The sequence below is a fragment of the Leuresthes tenuis genome, unplaced genomic scaffold (assembly GCF_036924035.1).
Source record: "Leuresthes tenuis unplaced genomic scaffold, fLeuTen1.0.hap1 SCAF_13, whole genome shotgun sequence".
In the NCBI taxonomy this organism is placed as follows: domain Eukaryota; kingdom Metazoa; phylum Chordata; class Actinopteri; order Atheriniformes; family Atherinopsidae; genus Leuresthes; species Leuresthes tenuis.
The window spans coordinates 17,204,678-17,231,132 of NW_027325367.1; the positions used below are offsets into that span (position 1 = coordinate 17,204,678).

General features: G+C 40.7%; 1 protein-coding gene across 1 annotated transcript in view; it reads left to right on the forward strand.

Moving 5' to 3' along the window:
* Positions 1–4,778: 4,778 nt before the first annotated feature.
* Positions 4,779–26,455, forward strand: part of LOC140267162 (kelch-like protein 29) — a 210,836-nt gene continuing 189,159 nt past the window's right edge. Inside the window, exons 1-2 of the mRNA XM_072362354.1 lie at positions 4,779–5,047; positions 15,934–16,002. The gene's annotated coding sequence lies outside the window, so the exon portion shown is untranslated. The remainder of the gene's footprint in view (positions 5,048–15,933; positions 16,003–26,455) is intronic.

Here is a 26,455-nt window from a genome sequence, read left to right on the forward strand (position 1 = left end):
TGGACCAGATGATTGTTTATTATAGCCTGATACTTAAAACCTTGGAATTAAAAGAGCATGTTTTCTCTCTTTTCTCGTGACTCCCTGTTAAGACAGTAGCATTCATTTGGGACAGTAGAAACTACTAAGATCATCAGCTGTCACACATTGTTTGAGGAAGATATTAGCACAGACCATGCAGATGCAACCCTGGCACAGGTGGTAAAAGAAGTGGTACCGATGAGAGATGTAAATAATTGCTAGAAAGAAGCTGATCCTGTGAAAGTGAATAAAACAAAATAGAGAAAATAAATAAAAGAGAGGCTCACACACACAACTGTCTGTGCAGGCTAACTCCTACAAATTTTTTTTTTTAAAAATGCTGTTTGACAAAAGACAAAAACTCCTGGATTAAAGGACTAAGGCTTTTCATTCATTCTCTGTTTCCATTCCTTTCCCTTGAATTATGAGGAAAACAATTGTATGAGCAGCAAAATAAAGGGAAACTCAGGCGTGCCATTTGTTTTATTTTTTTGTCCATTGCCCCCTGAGCCCAATTACTACAGTTCCAGACTTTGTCACGTACACTAAAGGGTATGAATAACACAATGCCCTGCAGAATCTCTGGGCACTCTAGCTAAGTAGATGCAAAATAAAATGTAAAAAAAAGCATGACAAAACAAATTTTAAAAACACCCATGCAATTTATCCATTTACTTATTGCTGTCATCACCAATTTACTACAGTTCTGTTCATTATCAGACAACAACGGCCCATTGTTGTGTTCTGCCTCTTGCATTGCATCTTTATAGAGGCTGCCATTACCGGGGAGTTGTACTGCACATCTCCCTTACATCCCGCCTCTCCCCCTTCCCGATTTGAGTCGTGCTGCTCGACGTACACCTATCACCATCAAACGGTCCCAAAGAGCTTGCCCCATCATTAAACATGATGCTCATTTTCCTTTGGGAGTGTCGCTCCATAAAACCTAGATCTCAGATAGGAAGCTTCATTGTTACCATGTAAAAAGCCTCTTTTAATTCATACCACTACCTGCAGGCTCAGAATTGGCTCATCGGGCTCTACAACAAATTAGTACACACCATTGCACGCCATCTCACACTCTGCCATGGCTGAAAGGCACAGCTGAAAGACTTCTGAAATTACTGCAGGATAGAATTTGACCCTTGATAAGGCTTGCTATCTGTTCTGCCAAGTGTGACATTTTGATGCAATGCTGGATGTCTCAGGAGGGGAAAGCACTCAAGTATTTTACTCAAGCATTTTGGAGAGCATACACTTAAGGTGTATATCAGTGAGCATAACTCCTACAGCTATCACTACGTTGTTTTTTTTTAGCACTGCCTTGTTATTTTACATGCAACTCATTGTACCTTTATTGCATCTACACAGTGTATTGTTATGGGTTAGAAGCTGTTTACTAAAAGATGATTTGGAATGCAGGTATGGATAATAATGGAGTGCTTGTACCTCCACATTGCAGAGGAAACATTTAGCTTTTTAATCCATTATACTTAAAGTTAGCTAATTAAACGTGCTAAATCGCTCTGCCCCTACAGAGGATTTTTTTCAATTTCTTTTAAGTTGTAAATCACGTAGAGCTATGCTAGGGCGTCACCATTCAAATTCGATGCATTAATACTGAATAAACTTCCAAAAGCAGAAATATTGTAAATACTTTGTAAAATTGTAAATTTGCTCCCCTGACGAAATTCTTTATCATGAGGTTATTTCCAGTGCGTTTACTGACCAACTTCATCGCATTTAGAAAATATTAAAATTTGATGCCAGCAATACACCCACGAAAAGTTGTTAGACCGTCATGGGTACCACTGTGTCATATCGTCCCTCCTTTTAATCGATTCTTAACTGATTCTCCTCTTCATAACGCGTCATACATTTTTTTCTAATGTGAGATCTAACTTGTAGGGAGGCCAGTCACGCTCACACTCCGTATCTATGAAGTCATGTTGCTGAAAGTCACATAGAACGATGGTGGCATTGTCCTGCTGAAATTATCACTTACTTTCTGGGAAAATATGTTACCTTGATAGAAGCATATGTCTCTCCAAAACTGCCTTATCCTCCCGTGCATCAGCGGTACTATCGGACATATGCAAGTCATCTATGCCATGGACACTGATGCATCTCCATACCATCGCAGATGCCGGTTTATGCACCTCCACTGATAACAGGCTGAATTGTCTTTCTCGTTTTTTGGTGTGCCGTCTTTCTATCCATCTGAGATGAGCTTATGCTCAGAAAGCATTTCTGTTCAGAGATGATATATGGCTTCCTCCTTGCATAATACAGTTTTAGATTACATTTCTGGATGCAGCAGACTGTGTTGGGTGAAAATAGTTTTCCAAAGTAATCCTGAGCCCATGTGGCTGTATTGATTACGGTGGCATGATGGTATCTTATGCAGTGTCGCATGAGGCCTTGAAGGTCATGCGTAACAAACAGTGGTTTCTCTCCTTGACCTTTTACGCACTGAGATTTCTTCAGACCCCCTGAATCCTATCACAGTCTCAAGCTCTGTGGGTGTTGAAAGACAAAAGCTTTCCGTAATCTTAATTTGAGACATTTTTTTAAGTTACTGATGATTCTCTGTCCAAAATTGGCATAAAGGGGTGAGCCACGGGTCATCCTGGATTAGAAACACGAAGCCTTTGGTGGACAGCTCCTTTTATAAAGAATCTATCCTCAACTCCTCAACTTTTGAAAATGAAGTTACTGATTGTGGAATCCTCCAGAATGCTGTTACTTGTATATTCTAAAAACTTCTCTGTCTTTCTTTGCTTCTCTACCAACTTTTTTGAGTGTGTAGATGCTGCATCAGATTCTAAATCTATTTTCTAAACACACAGAAAACGCTGGAAAATCCTTCCCTGCTTCCCTTCAGGCTCCCCAACAGTCACTATAAGCCTCAGAACTTAACACACATTTCTCCCAGCAGAGACTCAAACTTCACACAGGGGAGAGAACAGAAGTGTTGATGAAGGCTACTTTCCACTCAGGGCAGATCAAGCTTTTACGCTTGGTGGCTCACTGTTGCCAGTTATAAGTACATTTAATGAAACTGAGTCATTGTTCCACCTGTGCTTTCCTCTCTCAAGCAAGTTAAAATGTCTGCAGGGGGAAAACGCTCAGCCCAGGATGATAAGCAAATAAATGGTAATGCAATTATAATGCAAATAAACCTACAGACAAATAAAGACATAATTGGTAAAGGAGCTTATTCTCGCTTTAGGAGACACATTTTTCAAATGTCAGTCTTTCTATGCAACCTGCGCCGTGTCATTGCACAACAGTCTTTGTCCATCTTACATATACGAGCCTGTCTTTAGTGCTGTCTAAGTAGATCTGGTTATCTTTGATGTTTTTTGCCATTAAGGCAGAAAAAAGTGCTTTGACAAAATAAAACAGTGCGAGAGCCTCAAACCGAACAAATTCAGCCATCACTCACGTTGTTATATACATGTGAGTTTTCCAAATGCAACATGATCTTGCATGAAAAAGATATAGAGCACAGGTGTTTCCACTCCAGGCTAATTAGAGCTCTGCTCTGGTTGAAGTTGAGTTCTAATGTGGGGGGGGCTGATGCGATACCACCACAGACTAATGACTACTGATTTCGTCCTACCTTAACAACTTCCTGATGAAACTGTCAGTCAGAAACATTGTACATACCTACACACCTATGAGATGAGAGCTAATTAAGCAGGTTTGTACCATAGGTGAATACTTATGGTACCACTATATAGGATAGTCAGGGCAGCCAAGGCTGATGAAGTCTACATCATGTGGTTCTAACAAGGTGAGTCCATCAGCTGTTAAGCCACAAACTGAAAGTGTTAAAAGGTCATGGGCAGAACTCAAAAGATGTCTTGTGGATTTAAAGGTCCCTGTCTGAATCAATTGCAAATCAAGTAGCCTGTCTCAAAAGCTGCCAAGATAAAAGTTTGGCTATCTGAATAGTCCAAAAAAAAAATCTTCAGAATGATATTCATGTATAATTAATGAATTGTTTACACCTGTGTTTTTCTGCAACAACGCAAAATGTCCTCTGTGAAAGAGCCCTAATCTCGTTACAGAGTGCCTATCGGCTCCTGATATCGCAGTTTTTTTTTTCTCTGCTTGACCACATCATTTTGCTCATTGTGCTCATGGAAAAGTGGTTAGGGAAGCAAAAAGGACATTGATTTCTTTTAGGGTATTTGTATCACGCCAGAGAGAGTCCTGTTGATTTTCATTCCAGCCATCTAATCAGAGGCTGATTTACAACCAGTATGCTAAGTGAATGTAATTATCAGCATTTAACAACCCGGCTGGACAGAAAAGCTGCAGTGCTTTGGCTACCGCAGGACCAAGAAATTAAAAACAGCCAGCGTTCCCCCCCCCCCCCCCCCCCCCCTCTTTTGATAGCCAGGGAACTCCTCTGTAAAAGTTCTATCCTCCTGACATGAAATGGGTTCTACTAAACAAGATATTAAGTAATTATTATCGTTCATCTTGTGTTGTTCATGTCTCGAAAGGAATAAAATGTAACTACATGTGGATCTGCATGAACCTTTAGAACTCCCATTACGGCTGCTAATGATCCCTGGACCCTGGGAGGACAGCTCTAGTGATGCTGTGTGCCAGTGCAGCTCTGTGGACGCAAGCAATTTCACACATTCGCGGGTGGGTGGCGCTGTAGGGCTTGTGTCAGCAAAACAAAGTGAAAGGGGAGGAGCAGCATCGGGAGTAAAGTGGCCACACTGTGTGCCAGTCGGTCCGAGCAGCCGCTTACATCTCAGATCCGCCGCCGCGCTGCGAGCATACAGAGACTCGCCTGCCAAGTCTTGTCCACTCCACTTGGTGACGCGCACCGACAGGACACTTACCGACCAGCACATAGCCGCTACCAGCGCACAGTGTTGCTTCATTCGCTGTAAAATGCAACTGCAGTCTTTGCGGGATAAAGACAGCATTCATACATAATCAGCGTCGCAGCGAAACAAGGACAAACGCCGGGGGACGGGAGCAGCGAGCGGCTGGAGAGGTAAGCGCTCAGTCCAACGTAGGTGAGAGCAGTCGCCGCGCCGACTCTGTGCACACTGCGTTTTGACATGCTTTGTGTTTGGAGAGTTCCGACACGGGCACTTGTCCTATAGTGGATGAATGAGGAGGAGGATCGTCAGTTTCACTGCCAACCCTTAGCTGAGGACCATTGCCTGTGGTGTGTGCGGCGCTCGCGTTGTGCGCAAGCGCTCCTGCAAATCGGGGGAGAAAAAAAAAAACAACTATTAACTTCTCGTTTCAGAGACCCCCAGAAGGAGATGGTCTTTGGAAAATCGTGACGTAGGGGATGCCATATAAGTTAAGAAGAAAAATGTGGGAAGGCAAGGGAAAAAAAATTAGTTTAAATTTATGCCAGAATGGTGCGTAAACGACCATCCAAATAAAGCCTCTGGTAAACTGACATGTGGCTTTACCTTAAACTGCACCTTTGAATTCGGCCGCATACTGTCCTGAAAACAAACAACTCAGCTGTACTCACAACCGCACATATTGCATAGGAAAGATGTCTTGGTGTATTTATAGAATCCTCTTTTTTATTACTATTAAACTCGTAGCCTGCTGTAGACAAGACTCATCCTCCATGTAGGAAAGCATTGCTCATCACAAGTCCCACGTGTTGTGACAGTGAAGTGTTACTGTATGATTTTTGGCTGTGAACAGTGATTGTAGGAACATTGTGCTGTTTCCCTGCTGAAAGTTAAAGATGGACTTTGTGTCCATCTATTTAGAGGTGCTGCTGCTGACCATTGCAAGTAGTCAAAACAGACTTTCCTTGCAAGGGAGAAAGCTCTTATGAGGGTAATGCCTGTCACTCTATTATCATATATTATCCGCAGTCCATATTTAGCATGATTTATTTCGAAACTGCATATCCAACAACACACTTGTCAATCCTCTCTGGTCTTGGCACTGATGCCTGTTTACGAGCACGCCATGTGTGTGAGTTACTATATATAAATAGATGTACAGCCGCCAGACACAGCTGTGTTTCTCTTCCTTAATGGATGTACCCCCATGTTGTTGTTGTATTAATGGGCTGAGCATGATGGGCCAAGAGCAGGACACACTTCCCCACTGATGACATTTGAAAACCTAGCAGGCTATCGCAAATCAAGGCAGGGATTATGGGCTTTAGCCGTAGTCCTCACTGAGCAGACGGGGAGCTCAGCACTCGGTGAGGTAAGACAATGCATTTGCTTCAGAGCTGGAGCCATTTAACAGGGTCTTCTCACCTCATGTGCTGCGTATCAACGAGGACTGGCTCAGCATATTCGGAGAAACTAGTCACTGTATGGGAATGGTCACAAAGCAGAAATATGGAGACATGTCGGCACACAAATCAGAGGTCTTAACACCCCTGCGGTTTGGTGTGTAAAGGTACAGAGCTTTATTGTTAGGCAAGCGTCACCTATGTAGAAGCATTGTGGTCTTTTCAGTTTGTCACAAGCTTCTCTCTTCTGTAAACTCAGTCAGGGATAATCCCTCTCTATCAAATGTGGTTTAGGTTGGCCTGGGGAACCGCTTTAGCCAGAGGAATTCATTTAGAAATTACCCGGAGGCATTTATCCTATTAGTAAAGGGCAGGCGAAAAGGAAAAAAAAAAAACTGACTCCTGTTGTTCTGGTCAGCACATTTACAATATTTAGCTCAAGGCTGTTTATTAGTTTTTATTTTCCCAAGAAAGACTATAATTCTGCAAGGTCAGGGTGTATAGTATGTCCACAGCATTAAAACCTAAAGTCTATTATTGTGTTAGTTCAGCCAGAGCAGCTCTGACCTGTCTGGGTGTCCTGCGGTGTCTGGTCAGGGATGTTGGCAGTGGATCATTTGGGACCTGTGGGTTACAGGGTGGGGCCTCTTTGGATCATGCTGGTTCCAGTGCATCTCTGGGGTGCTCAATCAGATTTGGATCCAACTCCTCTGGCTCTTTGTTATGTTCCTCGAGCCACTCATGGGCAGTCTTTGCAATTTGATAGGTTCCTTTGTTCTACTGCCGCGGAGGTTGTGCTTTATCTTGAGCAGCGTTTGAGTAGATGGTGCATGTTTGACGTCAGATCCACAGAGATGTCCAGGTGGCTATCAGAACTTTAGACTGTAAAAATGTTTTGGTGATCTTAAAAATGTGGCTAATCCCCAACAAACATGCAGAAAGCCAAAGTATGTTTATTTTTTACCCCGCGCCCTGTTACAGCGCCTGGATCCTCTACTGCTGTGTAAGACAGCAGCGTTGAAGTGATGAAGCCATTTCAGTTTTCTCTATAAATTATTATCTTTTTAAGTGAACAGATAAGGCTTCTGTTTATCTGCAGCTGCTAACCAAAGCCAAAATAATGACATGTGAATGTAGCTGGCAATTACGCTGATTCTGTTGAAGCAATGGTTATTAGACAATCTGGACCAACATGCCCTGATCAAAACGAAGAGCAGTTGTGTATATTTTAGTGGTAAGAGATGAACTCTGTTCTCTCCAAGGTTAAAAACTGTAGTTGCATCACAAAGATGCGCCCTTGCAGATTTTGATGATAATGAAAGACTGTGTTATGAGGTACTTTGACTCAACGTGTACATATAGAGTTATCAGGGGTCTTTTTCTGTCACTTCAACAAAAGTCTCTGTTACGCTCTGGAAAGACGACACGCTCTCTAAGAATCCTTCTCCCTCTCTTCGATCTATCGCCTTCTAGTTTGGAAGGTTCAAAGTGGCTTGAGGGAAAGGGAGGGGTTCCTTCAGACGGTTGTGTTTGTCACCGCTCCCCACCACAATCATCAGAACAGTGTCTCTCCTGTACAGTTTCACAGACTTGCAAGATTACCGCACAGATGCGTTGAAGATGTTCTGGCAGCACAGGGTGGCTCACAAGTTCTTGCTGTCAGGTTTTCGGCTCCCTTTATCTGTTGAAAACTGCTGTGATCAGATTCTTGTAGCTTATAATGTTGCCAGCAAGCAGATGAAATGAGGTGACATTGGTACAATAATTTCAGCATTAGAAACACCCTGTTTTCCCCCAAACATAAACCATGCAGGTTACTCACAGACTGAGCGTTTGAACTTTCAGGCTTGCTTTGTGCAATTTTTGACATGATGAAAGATGAACAGTTTGATTTTCCTGATGGCACTTGTGAATACAGCAAGAGCCTCTTAAGCTTGAAGTGCGTCACTTAGCGATTGCATTTTAAGTCAGTTGTACGCAGATTGTTTCATAATTGTCAGTGAGGTAATCGTAGTGACGCAGTTTTTGTGCTTCAAATGTGGGATTTTATTGAGTAAAAGACTGCAAACATTCATAAATGTTGCATTCATAAAAGGAAATATTTGGGAGGTGTTCTTATTCGCTGGTTCTAAAAGATTGCTGTCTCTCTCACGTCTGTATGATCAACATAAATCTACAGCCAGCAGCTTACCGTTGCTTACTCTGGCACATATTTCCCTGTAAAACTACAATGTTGTTTTTTTTTTCCCGCAGCTTGAACTAGACAGAGCACTGCTGCGGGGGGTGGCTGATTCTTTCTGTTGTTGTTTTACATTGTTGGACACAGTATTTGAGGTTTTTTGGGTATGTATTTCCAAAATTGTACATTAATATGTCTGCTTTTATTTCAGTTAAGGTGACATCTGAATTCCCTCACCATTGTATCCTAAAGGGTGCTCCCAGGTAGCTCAGGGCAGTGTGCTTATCAGAGTTATCAAGAAGTCCTGTTGATGTGGAAAGAAATGCAGCTTAAATCACAGTGGGGCTTGAGTTAGATTGAGTGCATCTGTTGGAGGCGACGGCGATCATCCAGGCGTTAGCTGGGGCCGGCAGCCGGTTAATTGTTCTGAAGTGGCACCGAAGTACCTTGGCCTCACTCATTCATTAAAAAAGATTTAATCAGCAATCAGCGATTCGCCCATGTTTTCGCCAGGAATCTAAAGAAACCGGCTTGATCAGAGTTGAGAATTCATGGATCTGTTATGAGTTGGCTGCCTGCGTGTGTATTTGTATCAGAACAATGGAGTTTTCAGTGACAGGAGGAACCAGCTCTTAATATTTTTCCAAGACTAAGTGCATTCAGGCCATCTCTTCTTTTTATTTTTTTTCTTTATCCATGTGTTCTGTAAGTTCTGTGGTACAGTTATGCCACCAGGAGCGATGCCACCACTGCTGCGACTGGATGACGATGTTTACGGTCTGCTGTACAGCTACGAACAATAACTATGGACATGGCTCAGGAATTTCTTGGATCAGTTCAGCTACTTTGTCAGAAGCGAATGAGTCATCTGCAGTTCCTGCTGCAGCCTTTATGCATCCCTCTTTGGGTTTAAGTGGCAGTGATATCATTGCTTGAATATGATGTTGAATATTTTACATCCACGGCTATTGCACAGCATAATCTGCTTGCTAAGACTCAGGGCAAAAGGCCATGAGCAAATGGCGTGCTTCCCAAGCTCTTTAGAAACCGGTGAGCTATGAAAAGCGGTCCCTTCAGCTGCCCTCTTGAACGTAGTCACTGAAGGACTAGTGATGCTGGTGTCACATTTCTGAAAAGCCCACGGTTTCCCTGTTCAGAGACCCAAATGGTCTCAAAATGCACTAAGCTGCGAACCTCCTACGCCCTTGGAGAGTTGAATTGGTGGATCACTTTCACTGTTAGTTCCTGTCATTTAAAGGAGCTGTTTCATTAAATTGAACAAATGCTCATACTATTTAAATGATAAATCACTTTTGAAAGTTTCGTTGATGGATAAAATGTGCTTTTTAATGGACACATTTAAAAAAGGATGTATTTTTGCACCTCATTTATACAGTACCGAATTTTTGGAAACGCTTTCATCAAACGTGTCTTTCATGTTTCGATTTAATGAAAAAGGGTAAAAAAAAAAAATCAGAAATAAAAGCAGAACTTGTCTGCCTGTTGGAGTTCAGACCTCTCTGCCAATCTTTTCATGTTGTTAGCGTATCGCAGTCTGCACATATGCTATTTTTTTTTTTTTTTGGTCATAGTGTGGTAAAACAATGCTTTGAGGGGTAGCAGAACCAACTTAAACCACCTGGCGACTGCTGGGGCTCATTAGGAACTATTTACACAGATAATGACTTAACTCTAAATTCAGCCTTGGCTTAAACCAAACTAATTTAGGGAAAAAGGCATTATGAGAATTGAACACGCACGTAAACCGTCTGAATCGTCTCTGTATGTTTGAGGACACGCAGTGTTGATTTGGATTTGGACTCAGTCCTGTGTGGCTACATCTGGGGCCCTATGCCCTCTGGGGGGGCTGCTGTGTGAAGAGAGGCTCCACAGGGGCCCGGTTAAGCCTGTTAGCCTTATATGAGGGTGAGTGGCTGCAGAGAACGAGGTGGACATGGAAAATCTTTTTCATCTTGTAGCCCATCACCAGCAGCAGCAAAAACGGCTGCCGTTTTTTTTTTTTGGTCTGTGCAGGCCCCATAATACCCAGGCTAAAGGGGAATATCTGCTCAGCTGCTACTCGACAGCCACAGCTCCCTCAGCATCTCTTTTTACGAACCTTCGTCATTTTAACAAGGTGCACTTTACTATCTTACCTTCACTTTGGCATAAACATTATCTATAATATAAAACCCATTCTAGGTGTGGCTGAGCTGTTTAAAAATGCAGAATATAGCAGGCATGTTCGAGAGTGCACTCGTCCTTAAAAGGTCGCAGATGTATTATGTAATAATTTATTAGAATAATTGAATCCGCCTGGAGGAAAGGGCTAAAACTGAGACGCGCATGAGCAGGGTTTGAGCCGGACTGTCAGACTCGGACCAGGTTGGTCTGCTTGAAGGCGAGCCAGATTTGAAATTACTTCATGAGGAAAACAAATTTCACCGGTCACCAACGACACTTGAACTCATTTCCCTTGCCTGTCTTCTCAGAACCATGGGGGAAATTGCAATAAAGCTATTTGAGCTGTGCTGCTATCATTCCAACAGCACTATTATTGATGACGTGCCTCAGTAAGTTTGCCATGACTCTGCCATTTGGATTGGAATTCAGAGGAAATCATAGAATAATAGAAATTTCAGCAATATTTGATATCAAGCAGTCTTTCCCAGAAGTTTTTCAAAATCACTGTGACCTTTTTTGCTGTCCTGCATAAAGTGGTCCGAGTCCATCTTTTATTTCAAAGCTTTTGCTTGCACTCTTATCTATAAAACTCCCAATGATTTATCTCCAGTGAGGACTGAATATGCAAATATTGTACAATTAATGGAAGCATACAGCAGTGGCTCACAGCCATGTCCGATTTGCATACTCCAACAGTGAAAGTTGAAAGGTGGCTTTTGAGTTAAGAGGATACATAAATCCTTTGTTTGCAGAAGGTGTGATGTGCATCTGTAATGGGGCCCTATTTACAACCTGTTTGCCTTCGCTTGGATGTATTCTTCCAAGGACCGCAACAGATTATAAAATATTGGCTCCATGCACTCCAGCCTTTATTAATTCATGCTGGCAGTGGATTTTTCCCTCCATAAATACATGCACCAGGATCATTAATTGATTTTGAAATTACAGCACAACATATGGCAAGAAAAGAATAATGAAACTGGCCTGTTATGACTGACTGATTATTAAAATGTACCTGTGTTGTCGGTCAGGATAGTGTCCAGCTGCTGCCATTAATACACTTTTTATATTTGTATTCAGAGCCTATAAAAAAACATGGCAGTTAGATGGGCTGCCCAGCTGCCTCCACTCAGGTGCAACCCTGGTTACTTAACCTCTTTTCACATCCATGTAGTTTGTTGGAGTAGACTTAAAAGTCAGGCAGTCAGCACTCGCATCTGCAGCCGAAGGAAGAGCGGGGGGGGGGACCAAAGAGTAGTTAACTCCTGCTTGGAAAAACATGAAGGCCAGTGTTTTCTGCCCGGTCTCTGTGCAGCTCACGCATTTTATGTCCCGCAGTTTGGCTGCTTTTTGTATTCAAAGCCACACACAGACTTTCTCCGTGATAAAAACTGACCGTAATGTTAATAAGGCGCCAGCTGAAGGTGGTGTTGTAAAGATATCTCCTCTCATTGCTCTGTGCTTGTGGGCTCCGGCATGGTTTTGTAGCTTTACAGAGTCGACTTTTCTTGCTCGCAGCATTGGTGAGATAGGCCTATCCAACACCCCCGTCCCCCCACCTGCTCTGGACATAAATTCACTCACCTTTTTTACGTGAGAAATTCTCGACCTGTTGTCATGCTGACACAAAGGTGAATGTGATTTGTCATTCGAGTATTCCTTCACCTTGCTTTTGTAGTCTTATTACAAGGCTCAACTCACGCCAAGAGTGCCCTCACCCTGAAATGAATAGTCCACTTGAAAATGACTCCAACAACCTGTCGAGAACGGAGCCGATCTGATGACAGCCGAGTTTGATTATTAATGGCAGCTCTCTATCTCTCAGGCCCTAATTGGTCTCTGCTGATTGCTGAGCGTTCTGATTAAGAAATGCCATTAAAATTGATGTATTATGCCTCTAAGTGTTTTTTCAAATTTTCTTTTTTTCCACACTTAGATTGCTCCTTCAATCAATTGATAATTACGTAGATGATTTGTAGCCGGGCCTCAATTGGACAAGTTTGCAATAATTGTCATGACAGAACTTTTTGTGCACATCTTTCAGATTAATGATGGAGCAGCTTCTTCTGTGAAATGCATCTCGAGAAAATGTAAACGGTGCCGCAGCAAGTCCAGGAAATGATGCCACCGAATGGTATTTCCACACTTCCAAATCAAGAGAGGGGGATTTATCTAGTTTTTATCTGTAACTTGAAGAATTGCAGAAGTCCTTCAGTAATGACTTGAACTAAAAGGTTTTTTATTATTATTTCATAACCGATATGCAAACGGATAATTTGCTGGAGCAGGATTAAAAAAAAAATGTATTGGTTAATGACTTTTCTTTGTGTGGAGTTAATGGAAAAACATCTCTAATTTCACGACAAAGTAAACCTTTTCCCTGTAGGCTTTGACTTTACATTCCTGGAACAAATATATAAATAGATTAGATAAATTCAAGGTTTTGTGTTCCGACTTTGTGTAATAACTTTATTTATTCTTTTTACATTAAACCATTGGATGATTAAGGATCCATATTGTGAAATGTCAAGGAAAATGGACTTTATAGTTGTTAATAGTTGTAATTGGAGAAATGAGAGGAAGCAGCTGAATGGATGATGACTTTTGAAACTCATTTCTAATTTCTGCACAGTTGTTCTAACTTTCAATGAGTTTTTTTCTCAGGATTCTTGTAGCTCTCTTACATAAACAACCATATGTCAGATTTTTATTTTATTTTTATTCTTTGGACTCGCACCCGGTGCAGCAGCAGACACACTTTGGCTCTGCGAGGTGATGGTGGAAAGAATTGGTTTTATACCAACAGAGCAACTGTCTTTTATAATCCTCCCGAGGAGGATTTGGCAAGGTAGCCGTTTCCATTCCTGCACAATCATCACAATGGAAATCCTGCTTTTTTCCCCCTCCCCAGGATAAAGAAACTTTTTCCTTCATCCACCATTTTTCATCTTAAAAGGAAAAATACTGTCCAAAATCATGTTGTACAGACTGGATGCATTTGACTTGGAAGTAGAGTCAGCAAAATGTGATGAATGAGTGTTCGATACTGTTTCACTTTTGCAAAGGGTTCTTTCTCTGCTTTGCAGCCCCTCCTGGGAAAAGTCCGTATCTTGAGTGCGTTTCTTTGAAGAGGCGCAGATTTTTCACCTGACTTTTTAAAAATTCATCTTGGTTGCATACCTGAAGGGGAGAGCTGGAAATGAACCTGTGCAAACTTAGAAATCTGTGATTGTTTGCTGCCCAGCACCGCTGGAGCCTTCCAGTGCCATGCCAGAAACAGTAGGTTTTCTCCATCAGTGTTGCAAGGAGAGGAGAAACGCCACAATTGGACTTTTTGTTGTTTCAAATTGTAATAACTGGTCCATTTCAGGAAAATAATGTTTGTTGTTTTGATGAAAGGAAGCCTAATTTACCTTCTTGCTCTGCCTCACGGTGCTTCATGTACTTAAGTAAGAGGCTGGGAGTGAGCATTAATGTGTCTGTTTAAAGTTGAGGTTCAGGGGAAAAAAAAGGCAGTAATCATCGAGCCAGTGGAACAAGTTATTTTCCTCCTAAGAAGCAGGATTCACAGCCGTAAAAGTCCAGTGTGGCTGCTTCATGGAGTGTATTTCTCTGTCTGTGTCAGTTTTTGTTTATTTTTGTTAAGGGTATGAGACACAAAAGTGTCATTTAACAGCTGAACTCTGGCTTTGTAAAACTAGTGGAGTGGAGGAGAAAAGATCAAGTGGCAAAAACTATCCACAACAAACTAATACTATCTGAAAGTGACAGTCGGCCATCTACTGTTGATTGATGGAATGAGGAGAAAATTCAGTGTTCAACTGTGCATTGACAGTAGAGAGAATGACTGCCATCTCATCAACCCCATATCACAAGCACCTGCACCAAGCAAAAGTATCATCAGCATCACTTTCATGCAACCATCCACAGTCCCTACCTGCCTCCCTTCATCCCTGTGAAACCTTTTTTTTTTTTTTCTTTCTTCTGTTTATGTTTGACTTTTTTATTTGTAAATTAGCTAATTTCTTAGGATTTGCTCAGAAATACTGACTCCGGTTTCTTGCCCTTTTTTTTTTTTTTTAATATATATATTTCCTTTGAACATTTCTTGGTTTTGTGGCAAATTGGCTTTGGTTTTCTTTCTTTCTTTTCATGATCAGCCTGTATGTTTCTCTTTGTAAGGGCTTCCATTTTGTTTGTACTTGCTCCACAATTTTAGACACAGCTTACTGGGAACAACTGGCTTTTTTTTTTTTTCCGTCCCCAAGAACTCTTGTAACTGCAGACTAATTGACATATTTAGGCTTGGGCACCATTTGTTTTGGAAATTTAATAAAAATATCTGGTTTAGATGATCTAAAACAGCCAAAAATTACAACAATTCTTTCTTATTTTGTTTTCAATAATCTTAAATGTTCAGCTTTTTAAATGAAACAGGCTAATGTCATCACAAGAATTAATTTATGATATACATCCATTTCATATTACAACTGAACACCTTCCAAGAATGGTAATTTACTCATTTTTGCCAGGGTTGCTTCACAGAATCGCTGCTATCTACAGTTCTGTCTTTTAAGTTGTACTGCTTTTATTTTGGTTCTTTTATTTTTTTCAGCCTCAATACAAAGTGATAAAAAACGTCCACAACGCTGATTCCAAGCAGAAGCAGAGACTCGCTAACAAAGAATGAGATGTGGTGACTTCCAAAGGCTGCCACCGTGGTGGTGGTGGTGGGGGGGTGTCGGATGATTGCCGTTTTTACCAACACAAGCATTGTTGTTGTGTTCCACAATGAGGGCCTTTGAAGCCTCTTGTCCCGTGCAAACCCTCCACTTTGTTGTCATTTTGAAACGAGCACAGCCTTCAGTTTGGTGTATAATTGTCGCCATTTTTAAGAAAATCTCGCTAAAGCATTCATTTGCTGCCAATCCAGCAGAGCTTTCCAACCATATGCTGTTAGTTTGGCCTCCCCCCACTGCCAAATTATCTGTCGCTGACCTCTAATATTCTCTCAGGGCTGTTGGAGAGCTACTGATAGGTCTTTTGGAGTATGCTTCTGTGTAGTTCATCTGTTCTCCAGACCAAAGATGACACTAATAAATCTCTTGATGCAGATTGTTCCACACTTGAATATGTGTGTTTTCCTTTTTTCTTTTGAGTGAAGCGAAGGGAACGCCTGATTTTTCATCACTAACAGATGGTGTACACAAGAATGTTATGGCTGCACTTTCAGACGTGTTAATTTTCACTTTTAAAGCCTCACCGTATTCACCAACTGTTATTGTTTCTGCAGGTGGAGACGGCAATACTCAAAAGATCCAATTTGTCTGTGATGAGCATCCCCATCCACCAGAGACCAAAGGTACTGTAACATATGAAAAGCTCATTATCTTGTATCCCAATAAAGATCATATTATGAGACAGACAAGCCACCCAGAAAAACTCCCAGTATGAGTCACACTGCTCATCATTTTATTATACACATGAATGTTCTGATGGGGAAATATTCAGAATAATTCAACTTGAGTGAGTCGATCAAAGTTATTATTGAAGTAAAAAATGATTTGGTTATTTGAAAAAAAAAAAAGGGTTTATTTGTACTCCTCCAATTCCCTTATAATGAGCTGCACTTGATTCCTTGATATAGAAGTGTACATGTGGTGTTGGCCTGGTTTAGTGGGGGGTTGATCGTCCGGAATTATTTGATATACGGTGTCATTAATTCTGCTTGACTTCCCTGCTGTGTCCAGAAAATGAGCTATGTTTGTCTTTGTTTTTTGTTGTTTTTTCTCCCCCGCAATAATCTTACGATTCTGTCAGCAAGCAAAAGCGACTTGGTCTCGGAGCAATTACAGGGTTAGAGTCTGGTCATTAAGAGATAGGATTACTCCTGGGCCGCGGGACCCCAGGAATGTACAGACCCCTCTGGTGGTCTGCTCACCGCTGATGAAATAGAATTGAATTAATGGGGTTGCCCACTGCGAGGACTGATTAGAACGACATACTGCCTTTGATCCCAGCGCGAGGTGACCAGGCGTGGGCGCCACAGGCATTGGAGGGGGGTTGGGCTTTGTGTCTCTGTGTATTAGTGATTATGTGTATGTGCCCGTCCTGGGTCAGTGCATCACTGATGAACAGGACTCATTATGAGTGCTCTTTGCTGTTTGGGGGGGGGTTCAGGTGTAAAATCATTGTTGTATGGTATTTGGTTTGTGTGCTGACTGTGGTCTTTGTGGTCTGATGCTGTGGTGCTCCATGCTGTGTTCAGCTTTAACAAATTAGCCACAGCTCTGCATGCATTTCCAATGGCTCACCTGCGATCACACCCGCAGCTTGTGTTTTTTTTTTATTTTTCCTCTGAAACATAGAGTGGTAGGTGGTCACATTGTTTGGTATACTATAGGCTGTTCTTTGTCTGACACGACTCCAAATGAAATGATGAAACTCATGAAGCTGCAACTGTTTAACTTTAACAGTGGTATTGATTACTTGGTAGTAATAAGTAGTATAGAAGCTGATGAGGCTCACTTGAGCATAATATTAGGCCTTTGTTTGACAGGGCGCTCCCTGCCTCGGTCATTAAGGCGCCAGCTCACACTAAGTGCTTGTTGGAAGGACGTGCATCCTTCTGATGTCAGGACTCGTGTGGTGCATCCAAGTTTCTCTTTTTCATTCTTAACAGCTACTTTTTTTCAGTTCTCATATGTACATCCAAGTGAAGCACCCCCTGTTGGCTTATGCTACTTATGTTTTCAAGAAGAAACTACCATCTGTAGATTATTAACATGTTTTTGCTTTCAGTTACAGGCTTCTCCTCTGACTTTTGACTATGACAATCCAGATTTGGCATAGTCACTTTGCCTTCTAATATGGTTTGAAGACAATATTGGCAGACTAGTTATCTCTTAACTGCATCTGCAGTCAAACTACTGCATCAAATGTAACGCAAGAATAGGTCCCCAATGTTTGTAACTTGGACATATTTGTGGCATAAAAGCAAGAGCTGGTGATTTTATTGTTATTCTATGATGCTTCTGTAAATTATAATAAATATTGTAACATGGGGATTTAATACATATCTGTTCCCGTTGAGTACATACAATAGGATTTGTATGTAGACACATGGGGTAAGATATCATTTCTTTTTGACTGATATAGTCCATCATTTCCGATAGTAAATGAGAAGAGGACATTTCCATGAACGTGGCATTGGTTAGTTAGCTTTCTAGAAAATACTTTCATACTTTACTGCACAGCAAAAAAAATGCCTTGAGTAGATCTTGTTTCACTTCATTTTTTACTTTTCATATACAAGTGTGGCACTCATTGTTTAGGTAAGTATATTCTAGTTGATATCTTGCCACAGCTCCAGTTTGTAAATCTTGTGAAATAAATGCGTGTTAGAGTTGTGAGATTTATTGACGTTTCACGAGGTAATTGTTCAGATTCAATGTACTACAGGTATACTTTACTGATGATCCACATATTTTTCCCTTTACTGTTTTGCTGATTAGATGGTGTGCAGACTCTTGTTTACTCTGCATGTGCTCGTATAGTGATGCTGCGGACTCATTCTTACATTTACTCTGACGTTGATGTGGGAGTCTTGCTTTGGCACCATGTGGGAGCTTCAGCAAAATCTTTTTTTAATTGCATTTTTTTTTTTTTTTTTGTCGGTATAATTGGGTCATTGACCTGTTGATGGCATATTATATTCAATCCACAGGTCTGCTTACCAGTGTAATTAGATCTTGAATGTTGAAATCTGGTTCTGATTTGTGTTTGTTAATCTTTACACGCCCAGTGTTTAACTAGTATTGTCCACTCTCTCAAGTTCTGCGTTTAACACCCACCCCCCACCCCCCGTAATCAAATATGTCTGATTTTTATATAATAGTCAGTGGTTAGGCGGTGTTACTGATAAGTTTGGATTAGTTTTGAGATCTTCTTGCAACTGCACTTATGCTGAAAACATTTTATCGTTTGATTTTTTTTATTTTTTTTTCAGCAGCCCCTGCAGTGGTAATTTGTTTCAAGTCTTGTATCTCAAGTCTTCTAATTTAAAATGAAACTGGGGAGATGCAGAGTTTGGATGTTCTTTGTTCAAATATGCATTTAATCCTCGCAGCAGTGTGCAAGGAAAGAAAAGATGCATAAGATCTTTTTACACAACTGACAAAACCCAGATCATTCGGTCAAGAATATCCCTCTGCCTTGTCCAAACCACGTCTAGGGAAATAATGGTCATCATCACCCTTGTTTCCCCAGCAGTGTGCTGTTTGTGTTGGGCCCCCAGACGGTGGGCTAGAGCTGTTTGCCAGAATAATTCTCAAGGCCACCTCAAGTAATGATAGATGACAAGCTTCTGCGAGGAGGAAAACGTGTCCCCTGGTGCTACGCAGAGCTGCTCACACAAAAGTGTCATCAGCTGGCAGCCTACCTGCTGCACTACTGCGGAAGAAGTGTGAAAGCAAATAAGACTGGAGGGTAATCTGCAGCAGCTAATGGGGAGAGAAGTTACCCAAGTTTAAGTCTTTGTGTTGAAGAATAAAGGTGGTTATACATGTGCCTTAAATTACTATGAGGGAAGTGTGGTGGCACAGACTCATCCCTGAACACCACTTAATCCAAGTCGCCACCATGTTCATGCTGAGCGTGAAGTTCTACGATGTTGCTCTCATTTTGGACTTTCCTTAACTTAAGACTAAACTTTAACTTTTCATTATTCATTATTTTATTTCATTAAAATGTTTTTTTTTCCCCACGTCTTTGGTGGTGCCGTTATACACCTACCTGGATAGGTGGGTCCGGGCTTGAGTACAATTTTACAATTGAGAAGACATTGGGGTTCCTTACCTTTCGATAAATAACTGGGGAATTACATGAACCACGAACGTCAACAACGGATATTGTGTAAACTTGGCCTACAACCCGGTTTGGTGACCCCATTCATTGATGGAGGCAATGAGATGTTGGAAAAGCTCAAACACTCTGTTAGAACCAGAGTCTGTCACAAAAACTACTTTGTCCTTTGCATAATTGTAATAGTATGATTATTTTGACCATGTAATGCACTGAAATAGTAAAATGAAATGATGTGCAGAAGTCTTGAGACACCCGTTATTTCCTTATATATTGTCAGGGAAAGGTGCAGGAATTAATTGGACCATGCAAATTTGAATGAAAATCACTGTATTTAAGGCAAACCATTTTGTACAATTAGTAATTTGAAATTCGGTATTTGGTATGACTGCCTTTACTTTTCAACCCAGTCTGAACCCTCTTAGACAAGCTTTCTTGTCATTTATTTAAGTAGTCTTCAGGAATAATTCTCCAGGCTCCTTGAATGACATCCCAAAACTCTTCCACTGCCTTTTGTTCCGTTCTCTGTCAGGATGATCCCACACTGGTTCAATAATGTTGAGGTCCAGGCTCTGGGGAGGATTCCTCCCTCCATCAGACCTGTTGCTACTGATTTTTAGTCCACTTCTTGTATCAATTGGCATACCTCAGCCTTTTCTCCCTGTTTCATTTCCTGAATGGTTTCTTGACAGCAGTAGAGCAACTTTGAACAGCAGATGAATCAACTGAAGATCCCGATGCATCTCTCAGGTTCTGTGCCAGGTTTTTGCTGGATTCTTTTCCTTATTCTTATGGATGTCACTTTCAGATAGTATTAGTTTGTTGTGGATAGTTTTTGCCACTTGATCTTTTCTCCTCCACTTGTTCGGTTTTGTCAGTCTTTTTAAGGACACACTGCACAGCATGCCGATATGCCAAGTTTGCAGGCTCTTGTCGATGCAAACATATTTTGTCTCTAAAACTGTTATGTTTGTTTTTTTTTCTTTTTTGTAGATGCAACTAATGAAATGGACATAAATTATGTGATAGGCTGCTAGTAACAAAGTCCCTAAAGATACAATTTAAAATAGGTTTTTTGTGAAGTCTTATGTGTAGAAGACACATCTCTGGCTCAACCCTTTAGTAACTTTCCTATTTCGGCTTGAATGATTCATATTTTAGTGTTAAATGGATTAACAAACAAACAAAAGACTTGTGCCTCTGAAAATGATCAGGTACAAGGAGTGGACATAAGAAAAAAAAAAGAAGAAAAAAGAGTGGAGCTCAATGTACAGAAAAACTATGAATAACCCTCAGAAAGCCAGAGCTATTGCTCGAGACCACTTTAAAAGATACAAAGATGCAAAATATAAAAAAAACGAGGGATGTCTCAGGAATTTTGTGCAGCAGTGTCCGAACAGAATGATAAGTACGCCCTTAAAAAAAAAAAGCAATTTGTATTTATTTTATAAGAGCTGGTTTTATGAGTGGAGGTGCGGCTTGAAACCAGCCCACAGAACTCTAATGCATAGAGCAGAAGTGAAGTTTTTTTTTTGATAATTGAGATGTATTGCTTTGAAGATTCCCTGCCATCTCTTGTCGAATAATTTTTTTTTGGGATAATGCTGTCATCGTTAATGATCAAATGCATGTGAACACTACTGCTAACATTGAATAGCAAAAAAAGTTGAGGTCACGTCCATTCATGTGCGTTACAAGTCAATAATGCAATTATTGTGACGGACCTAATTAGAATATTGTAATTGATTTAGTCTTCAAACTATCTTCTCAATTAACATGTGTTGTCATAGATATCGACGTTGGTGCAAAATGTTCTTTCCTGTATCCCATTATGACATCTTGCAATATCACGTTCAAATAATAAGATACTCGCCTCTACGGACAATTCCCTTTCTTTACTAACATATTTAAAACGTGAAGCCCTATATCACTTTAAAGACTTGAACAACATCCATTATAAGCATTACTATGAAAGTAAACATGGTTAGAAATGGTGCTTTACCATGAATGTGCCTCTTCCTTAACTGATGGTCTCACTGTGATGGGACAAAGGCTCCTAATAAAATACATTTAATAAAAAAATAAATAAAAAAAAAAGCATGCTTGAGGAAAGGCCCCCCACCCTCCAGCATTATTAAAACAAGAAAGAGCCTTCACCTGCTGACAAAGGTGAAAACAAAAGCTTTTAGAAAGGCTTTTATCAGGCTGTGGAGCGGTGAAGTGTTTAGCTGCAGACAAAAAGGGATGAGGCTGGTTCAGGATGAAGGTATGTTGTAAGCAGAAAAGTGATGTCACTAATGACATGACCTCTGCCCAGGCTGCCACAAAGTGGATGTCTGATAATGTCTCTGCTTCTGAGCGCAATCAGGTGTGCAGCAGTGAGAAAGGGAGAAGGTGAGGGTGCAAGGTCGGGCCTTTCACAAGCCGTGCCCCGCTGCCATTCACGAAACAGCTCTGGCCTTCGCTGCGCACCGCAGTGGCTGCAGTGATAAAGATGGCTTCATTTGCTTTATTTTGTTCGGCGGTGAGTGGGAGAGAGCCCATTGACATGCTGTTACCAGACCATAACAGGAGCGGAACATAAAGTCACAATCATAAACACCGACTGCGACTCGCGTTGTAGCACGCACCCGGTAATATTCTTGTCACATAAACAGTGAGGTATTGTTCCCTGCAGTGATTAAGATGTAAGGCACCGCAGGGGGTCAGCCCATGGTTAAAGGAGCATAGAATCGGAAGAGGCTGACATGCACATACACACAGCGGGGGGCTTTAGCGTGGCATCTTATCCAGGCCATTGAGGCTAATATCTGTGAATGGGGCATGCTGGCACTTGAAGCTGTATCTGTGTCGTCTCTTTTCCTTAAAGTGCCCTCGGGGACTGAACAGCTTGAACACATCATAAGGTAAAGGGAAAAGTATGTGACTACTTTGTATTTAGTGTTCTCAGTTGAAGTGGATGAGAAAAATAATGACCACTCTCCCACATTTAAAGTAATTTAAGTTGCAGCCGTCAGATCAGGTTTGTCTCGGGGAAAAAAATAAAACTTTTCGTATTAGCAGTTAAAAAGGTGGATGCCCCCCACTTTATCTCGCCACAGTGATTTTTAAATAACCCATTTTATGAGCTCTATTGTGCAACATTTCAAATAACACCATGGAAATTGAATCAGCAAGAGCTCACTGCCTTTAGTACAGCTTCATTAAAAGCTTTCCAAAATTCTTTTGCTGCTTTAAAAAAGTCACCTGGAATTAAAAGGTTGCGAGTGTTTTTTAAAGCTTGTTTTTCAATCTAATTTTCTTTATTTAACCCAAAGACCTCAGTGAAATGAAAAAATGAATTCTCTCAAACAATAAGATATACTACTATGACACTGAGCTAATCCATCTGGAATAGAAAATGTCCAATAAGTTTTTTTCCTTTTTTTTTTTTCTTTACAGTGCCAGCTGCAATTTATTGATAGCACCACAAGCTTAAGAATTGCAGGGATTTATAAAAGCGCAGCTGCAGGGAAACATTACTCAACAGTCAGACTTTGACAAACATGCTTTACCAGGTTGTATTAATGTGTTTCAAAGCCACTTTAATATGTCTCGTACTCCTGTTTTGAATAGACAATTCATGGAGGGATTGCATCACTGCAATTTAAAAAAGCAGAGAGAAAGCTGAATTTATTGATCAGCATCACTAGTGTTTTAGTTATTATCTACACCTTAATGGCCCTGTGATCTAGGCTTCGATGTAAGTGATGCGGGAATTATTTTTATACTTGATGGTGCCGCTTTAGCTGTGGGACTCGACCCGACAATCAAAGCTCGGTGTGTCATGGTTGCCATGCTATTGGCAGATGCTTCACCCAGCAAATAAGGTATATATTGTTTCACTTAATGTCTTGAGCAGCTCTCAGCTGGAGCTCGGATATAAAACAGTGGGCGCTTCAGCAGCAGATTTAGAGGTAATTTCATCTTTGCAGAAGATTATATTAGATTACATTACATCGCTCTTTCCTCTTCATACTCGAGGCAGTGATATTTAGCTTTTTTCGTCAATATCTGGTCAGTGGTTTTTCTTTATTCTAACTTTCTGTGCACACTGATGCTCAAAGAATGCCTATAAAAGGGGATGAAAACTTGAATGTACTGTTAACCTCTTCATATTTCATCTTTGCAGAAGATTATATTAGATTACATTACATTGCTCTTTCCTCTTCATACTCGAGGCAGTGATATTTAGCTTTTTTCGTCTATATCTGGTCAGTGGTTTTTCTTTATTCTAACTTTCTTTGCACTCAAAGAATGCCTATAAAAGGGGATGAAAACTTGAACGTACTGTTAACCTCTTCACCCTTTTTTTTTTAAGAGCAAGAAAAAAAAACACAAACTCAAAAAAAAAAGAAAAGCTTCACCCTTCTTTTGCTGTCTGGGTTGAGTTAGTTGCCCAGTGTTGGGGTTTCCTGCTCCGTTTCATTTAAAAACAATGATAGTGGGAGTAGCCAAGGTCCGCCCACCTTACCCTCTATTAGATTTACAGAGATGCATCTGAAAGGAAGCAATTTCCATGCCTGGTATGGAAGCTCCTTTTTAACCTTAATTACATCGCAGCTCTGTAAGGACCAAATGTTCTCTGCTGAAATTAATTTCCCAGCAGGGACTCTTATCAAAGAATTCACATGTACCTTCTTATCGTCTGTGGTCAGTGGCACTGTGTGAAAATTTGCTCTGAATTAATTGAGAGCATCATCTGGCAATATTTTTATTTGGATATCTCCCTCGTGTTGACATAAGCTCTAATAGCCATCAGCAGAGTGCAGTTCATTATGGTATATATCTTTATTCTTGCTTGTGTGGAGGAAGTCTTTGTTTTACGTGGTTTCTTTTTTTTTTTTTTTTTTTCAAGTGCTGTTCACAAGTGTGACAAAGATTCCAAGACTGGTGTGCATGAAGCAGATGACTACAACAACTTTTCTCATTATATAGGAAGTTGAGAGGCTTTTGTTGGTAATTTGAATTATGATTGCTGAAGGCTTTCAGCAGAGATGAGAGGGAAAATACAGGCATAAATCAGTGAGCCAATACCAGCAAGCTCCAGGTCATTTGCAGTTATGTATATAGATGTGCTGTTGAAGATAAACATTTGTTCTTGAGCGTTTCTGTGGCTTAAATGATATGAGGACGCTCGATCACGCCTCTTGATCTGCAGCTTTGTGCAGGAGTTTTATGGATGTCACACATCTGTAGTGCAGATGTCAATGCAATTCTATAGGGAATCAACAGAGGCCATCCCACGCTTGTAAATGTGCATTCCTGCACCATATGTGTTTTTCCTCAACTCTGCCCTTGAATTCTCGTCCAGAATTGTTGCGCATTGCTGAGGCAAAACAAATCGTATTTCGATTTTAAATCATGCTCTTACTAAAACAATCAAAATTCCCATCAGCTTTGCCACACTCGTGCACGTCTCAGCCGTCTTTCTCTTCAAGTTATAAACCAGAAAAAAAAAATGAAGGCACTGGTTGTAAAATTGATTTTGAGATTGTGTTCATAAAAATACTCAACACTATAGCATGGAAAATCTGAACGCCGAGTAGCGAGCTAGGCATGCTGCCTGAAGTGTACTTGAGGTATCGGATGAGCAGGTGTTGTTGGCTTTGGAGAGCAGTTGAAAAATGAGCTTGTCGCTGTACATCCTGACCCTGGACGAGCTGATGAAAGAAAAGCAAATTCATTGGTGAAGAGTCGATGAAACTACTTCGGCTCACTCTGGTTGTCTCACATGTCTTACATCAGGGAAGACGCCTACAACTTTCCCTGCACAGTGGGATTTAAAAGCATCCAGCATGTGATCTCTTGAGTCTGTCACTTTTTCGTCTCGTCTCGTCATTGATGCTCTTTCTTCCTTCTCCATGTCAATCTCTTCTGTTTTTTGTCAAACTTGGAACCACCCACTGAGATTAGATTAAAGCAGACATGTCGAACACGAAACTACTGAATTACATGCCTGAAGCAAAGCATGCTGGGAAGGAGAGACGTTTGCAGCACGATGCTTGGTGACAACAGAAACGGCCAGTGATTTAAGTGGCACTGTCCCCTGTAATTGCTGCAAATTTGATTTGGTTATGGTTTATGCTGAATTTCAGTGAAGCCACACTGTAATATGTTTTTTATGAGATTTTGTATAATCTTGTTTTCTCTGCTATCGTTGCTTCACATATGCCGTTTTGTATTTGATATCATCATTTCATGTTGTGATGAGGTTTCTCACACCTCTGCTGTAAAGCAGATCTTGACCATGTTGAAGCATAACTTCCTTGGTGTTATACTCTGAGTGGAACATTTTGAGAAATGATCTATCCAAAGTTTAAATGAAAGGTAATAGTAGAGCCCATTAAGGCTGGTGGTGTAATTATCATGTAAATGACCAATCAGATTGTGATCCTCAATTGAATCCACTCGCTGTCTCTCCTCTCCATATTCCATTTTTCTTTCTGGTCTAAACTGACATTTCCATCATCTTCAGCTTTTTAATAAGCGAAAGTGTTAAAATATTTAGTGTGTGAAAATACATCTTAAATTGAATTGAACCATACTCAAAGGCCACTTGAGATACCTGGAAAGCCGCAATTTATAGAAGTAGCACAAAGTTGAGGGCTGAGTTTCTCTGAAATAAAGCAAATTTCCAGACCGTGTTTACAGAAATATTATATAATATATACATTTGAAAGACAAGCAAATGGATGTTCAAGTGTTGGTTTGTAATTGCCATCATTTAAAATGCGGTGCATAAACTGTAAAAAAAAAAAACAATAGTTTGTGCCGACCCTCTGCTCACAATGTGGCAGGAAGGGAAAATGATATCAAAAAGCAAATAAATGGACAATCTGTCAAACAGAATTCCAACATTAGTGAAGTTGTAACTTGATAATCAAATTAGCCTGCATTACTTGAGTTGTCTT